This window comes from Chaetodon auriga, chromosome 1 (assembly GCF_051107435.1).
Source record: "Chaetodon auriga isolate fChaAug3 chromosome 1, fChaAug3.hap1, whole genome shotgun sequence".
NCBI classification, from domain to species: Eukaryota; Metazoa; Chordata; class Actinopteri; order Chaetodontiformes; family Chaetodontidae; genus Chaetodon; species Chaetodon auriga.
The window spans coordinates 25,380,974-25,386,994 of record NC_135074.1 but is presented as its reverse complement, the minus strand read 5'-3'; positions in this window follow the sequence as shown (position 1 = coordinate 25,386,994).

Sequence of the window (6,021 nt, the reverse complement as noted above, 5' to 3'; positions counted from 1 at the left end):
AAACTCGATGCCCCAAGCTTGTAACAGTTTCCAAATCCAAGCAAAAATAGCCCTGAAGGCATCATTAGGGGTCATTTTCTCAGACAAAGTTCCTCCACAGCCAGAGACGTTAAACAAGTGTTTTCAGAAGTGCTGTCACACAAGACCACACACCAACACAACCAAAAAATGCACATATCTGACAGACTAAAACAGCCTGTGACTTAATGATCTCCCAGAGCTGCCACCCAAAGGATCAGAGGATGAGGAGGGAGTCAGCTGCATCATCACTTAATGGCAGCTGGTGAAAGAGAAGCCCAACTGTTGATACCACCGATCCCTGCTGCAGGATGCTTGACCTTTAAAAATGTCTTTGAGGAACACAGAGAATAACCGGCTCGCTCATTGGAACTGCCTGAAGGTGGTAAAATTCAAAAATAGCACAGCTAGCCTGAAAAAAAGCAGATAATAGGAAATCCTAAACCAGGATGTGGCAACGTGACAGATGTGCAGCAGCATTTCACCCCACAATTAAGTTTCATTAAACCATTTTGCATGCAAACAAATAAGAGGGTGGTTAAGATTTTTGCTTGTTGACACATTTCTGAGCCTTTTTTTTCTCATTCCATGCAACTTCTCCATCTCCACTGTGTTTAAGGGGAAAGCATAGACCTCTAGTGGTGAAGCACCGCCTCACACTGATTACTACGTCACTGGGCCTGATGCTCTCCAGCTGATAGTTTGCAGTCACAAAAAAAAAACTGTGTAACTAATTGGAAATAAGTGCCTCATATCAAGGTTTATCAAAGGCATTTCATTGTGTTATGACTGCTTTTTTTTTTCTCAGTCAAAACAGCCGTTCAAATGGAACAAAGGAACCACTTCAAATGGGACCTATTTACATAGGCCTGGTGACCACAGATAGCAATCTGAATAAAAGAATGGATCAATGTGTCCACACAAAGGCTTGTTTGTGCCAAACAACCACAGGGTTTCTTGGTAAATACTGAACAAAAAAAAAGTGTCCTCTGCATAGTGTTTGAAAAGGCTGTAAATAGATGAAATATCAAAAGCGCCTCTCTCCCTCAATTTCCTCTGGTATGAATCCTTGAGTCAGGGCTCCGGTCTTTGAAGCCCTACAAACAGTTTGCCCTTGGATCTGATGCAAAGAGAGAATTCATGTCCTTCCATCTCGGCCTCATTCTCCAGAGACAGCCTCTGTTTTGAACCTTCCCAGAGGAGAGTCAGAGGGCATTTACAAACAGCAGAAGGACAAATAAATTCTATGTCAACAGCGCGTCCCACCACCTCTCCCCACGAACACGCACAGACGATGATCCGGTCAGGTCAGGTCAGGTGCACGTCACGAACGCTGAGAAACTTTAATCACCAACCTCCCAGAGATGCAGTGTTTTAAATGGTGAATGCTGGAAGTGCTCAAAGAGATTCGCCAACGATTTGACACATCAAAGTCTGTTTACAGGTCTTGGGGAGGGCGAGCACATATGGGGAAAAGGAAGTTGTATAAAGCCTTTTGAGGCTCTGATGAATTGCCTCAAGTGATGTCATCTGAGTCAGCATCAGTCGAGGGTGAACACTAAGTTTGAAAATGATGAAAATAACTGTAGGGAGTGAGCATAAAAGTCCTCCGTTACCCACCTCTCCTCTCAGCATCGCAGCTCCAATAGCAGCCACCACTAGCATAGCGCACTAGCATAGCGCACCCAAATCTCCGACTGTCAGCGGTCGAGGTGCATTGTGGGTAAAATAGATGCCAGGTCTTGGCAAGGAAGCGGAATAAGAAAGAGGGCATCTCTGAATGCACTGCATCAAATTTGATGCTTTTTTGAGTGGGACAATGTTGTAGGAGTGCTAAACTGGTGGAGCACACATGCAGTCAACCATATCCACTGAGCTGAGACATTTATTGGGCAGTTATAATGGTAAATGTTAGGGTATTGAAGTCATACTACGTATTTTCCTAGTGAAAGCTACACAGTATGGTAGGTATGTGGACATCCAACACAACAAAACTGTATGATAGTTCAACATCTCATTCCAACACCACACGATTTTAAGACCTGGTTGCACAGATTTGACCTCAGAACAGCCACTGATCAGGAAAAATCATTTCTTCATGAACTTCAACATGGGGTCACTGTCATGACGAAACAGGAAACAGAGGACCTTCCTTTCCAAACTGTTGGGAGAACACTATTACAAAGTGTGGTTGTATTAAGATTCTGCTCATGACTAAGAGCTGAAGGGTGTGGCTCACCCACCACAAACCATGAAAAATAACTCCTGCTTCTACGACTACTCACAAGTGTGTGGTTTACAGCAAAGGTTGTGAAAGCTGTGTTCTGCTGAGTTCTGCTTCCCAGAAACTGTTAGCTTCTGTGTTGTCTTCTCCGGTCTCTGCTGTGTTGTTTGTTCACAGTTAACTCACTGCTTGTCTTAGGGCTTCATCTGTTTGGTCTACATTATCAAATGAGTATTCAATCACTGAATCTTCTCATCTTATCTTCTTAAATTATTCCAATACTTGGATTTACACAGTTATTATTCAGTTTGACTTTTCTTGTCATCACCACATACTAAGAAAAAAGCATAACATGCATATGTCGATTTCTAAATTGATCACTGAAATATCTGCTGAGCAGTGATATTCACCAATCTGCTGGCACTATAAACCACATCATTATGATCTAGTTTGTTATGTACATCTCTATGAAATGTATAGTTTTATTAAAAGATGACCAACTAAAAGCCTAATTTCCATACAAACTGTGGTATATTCAGTAAACACATGATGGCAGTATATTCACTGTATGAACCACAGGCTTGATCTGGAATAATCACACACATACGGACATAACAGAAGTTACTGGTTACCTACAATATGTAAGAAAATTTGACTAATTCTTCATTTTAGCAAAGACGAAATAAAATAATTTGCTAGAATTTAGCACTTACAGCTCCCATATGAAGCTTCTGCTGCTAATATTATATTGTTGTTTAATTTATTCAGTATCATTGTTCAATATTTATGATGCTGTGGTCCAATTCACAGTAGTAAACCTTCATTTATTCCATAATGTCAAAAGAAAACTTCTCAGTTATGTCTCAGCTCTGTTGGGAAGGCCAGTGAAAGAAACCATCTGTGAGAAAATACATTATAGACGTATAGATGTATTACAGAGGTATAGTGGGACAGAGGCTGTACAGTTTGGAACAACTTGGGGTGAAAGACTGCTGCAGTGTTTACAGGGAGAAACTGTGTGAGTAAGCAAGCGTGCAATTAGAGCCAAACAAGTTGTTTACATGTTTTTTTTTAATTATTGTCAGAGGTCAGGAAGTCTTTGTGAACACAATTCTTCCCAAGGGTTGAAGCTCATAGATGAACTCTTTCCTCCATGGGGAAACTCGTGGGTTTTTTGGCTTGAGTGTTGACATTTTATCAAAGGAGCGACCGATTGAAGGGTGAGTGTAATGACAGCTCCTCCACACAAGATGTCAGCAGCGCAGTGCATATCTGAGACATGATGTCAGCTTGAGCCAAGTCAGACACAGAAAAGATCAGCAAAAAAAATCAAATATGAGGGATTTGCAGTAAATATAGCTGAATAAATCCACGTAAAGCTGAAGAAAATGAGCACTGCTGCACACCCATCCGAGTCTCCCCTCTGCTCATCCGTCAGGTAATTACCTCTGCTTTGGATGATGATATTCCTTGGATGTGTCCTCTGGTGTTCTTCCTAGATCGAGTGTCGGATAGGCTTGATCTTGGCTGTGCTCCTGCTCTTAGACTGCTGAGGCAGGCATTGGACAGGAAGTGCAATCATCCCACAGAAGGTGGCAAACATCCCATCCTGCACTGAAGCAGGCCGAGTGATGGGGCAGAATCAATCCTACCATCCTGAAGCAGCTTCACTGTGTTGATAAAATGGCTCATTTTCTTAAGTATGAATAATATTTAAAGATGATAATGATGATGATGATGATGATGATGATGTAAGACTATATTCTAAATGATGCTTGATGAAAACAAATGCCCTTTACTAAATCGCATATTCCATATGGTGAGCGTAATTGCACAAACGCTTTCAGCAGGAGGTATAAATACCAGGAGCACCTTATATTACACATTACTCTGCAATCCAGCTTAACATTCGTGCAAAACAAAAACACAGTTTTTAATCCCTTGTTGTTGACACAGAGCAGGAGGTGGATTATCTCTCTGATCATTTCTGAGGTCACACGATGTTGTTGCGTTGGCCTATATGATTAATTTTAAGTGTTCCTGTTATTTTGTCCATCCCCGTCTGAGCTGCAGATATGCTGCTCGCTGCTTTAGATGTTTGCGGCGCCCTTTGTGAACACCTCACTGAAAGCTATCCTGTCAGCGTTGTCAAGCGAACAAAGCTGTGCGTCCTGTTATTAATAGATTTGAAGTGATGAGGTGCTCTCTGCTTGATAAATGTTGAGTATGTTGTTTGCTATGTTTCCTGTTCTTCACACACTGAAATCCTCCTCAGGACAGAGAAGGAGAAAGAAGAGAGCTGGAACTGAGAGAGAGAGCACATCAGAAGGAGGGAAGGCCTGGAGGAAAGTGCAGCCAAATGCTGCAAAACCTACAAATATGTTCAGGAACAAGGCACCACCAGCACGGTCAGCACAGTGTAAATACCACAGACACCATTTTTGATTCTGTGCTTTGAAAACTAATAAATGTTATCAACACTTCATTTTGTTATGTAGGAAAATATTGTAATAAAACTAAAAGATATATTACAAACCACAAAAAGAAAAATGAAACAGTGACAGTGTACATGCTCTGCTGTGAATGTGGGGAGCTTGGCTTGGTCCAGGTGTTATTATCCCAGTCTGAAACTCCCCTTAGCTGTTTTGACAGGACAAGTAATATGATTAAATAACAAAATTAATGATGGTTTCAGTTTCCTGGTAACGGTTATAGCAACACCTGTGCTTTTTCCCTCCATGACAAGCCAATGTGTCTAGTATTGCACCATATCACAGGGCATCATCATGATGTTTTATATTGAATGTTCCATGACAGCAAGCTGCACTGTGAGGACACACAAACACACACACACACACACACACACACACACACAGAGAGAGAGAGAGAGAGAGAGAGAGAGAGAGAGAGAGAGAGAGAGAGAGATCACTAATGGCTCACAGCCAGCCAACAGTGGTACCAAATCTAAACAGGGTGAAAGCCAACAAAAGTTCACTCCTACATGGTGTGTGGGAAACAACTGGCAGCAAACAGCCTTAAAAGTCATTTACTCTGCTGCCAAAAGGAGAAGAATCGAAGTGAAGAGTTCATCCCACTTCACTGCTTCTTATAAAGGCCAATAAATGGGCGGTGTGAAGTGATATGACTCCTCTGAGAGAAGAACTGTCAAATCACTGACCAGGGTGCATTTTAATCTCACACATAAGGCTTTTAGAAACCAGAGGATTACCAACAACATGCTGCATCATCCAGATCATATGGCCTAAAGCTACGAAGGACAGCCGCCCGCTGTGGAGGGACGTGACCTGCCCTTCATGTAGATCACAAACTTTTTCATGATGACACCTGATTTCACTTCATGTTTTTCAACAAGTAGAGCATATTTAAAGACATGCTCTAATAGCTGTAGCATTTCACTCTCTGCTTTCATTCTTAAAAAAGAACATGGGAAATTAAGCCACTTCATTTCATCCGGACCGTCACTTTGGGAACTGAACAGCCCGCTGGAAACTGAACCTAATGACCCCTGAATCATCCATAAGAGACGTAAGCCTGCATCTAATTAGCAATGCGCTGGGCTTATGAAAGCAAAGTGGTCATAAAAGTGGCCTAATATATCTCCCCCTTTGTTGATGTGTCTGATTGTTTGCCGTTTTAATAACGGTTGCTATTGACCGGCCAGTGGAAGATCTACGACCATGACGCAGGTTGTGTGTGACGCACGGAATGGGCGGATTTTCAGCTCAAACGCTGCGCAAAGTATTGAACCCTCGTGTGCA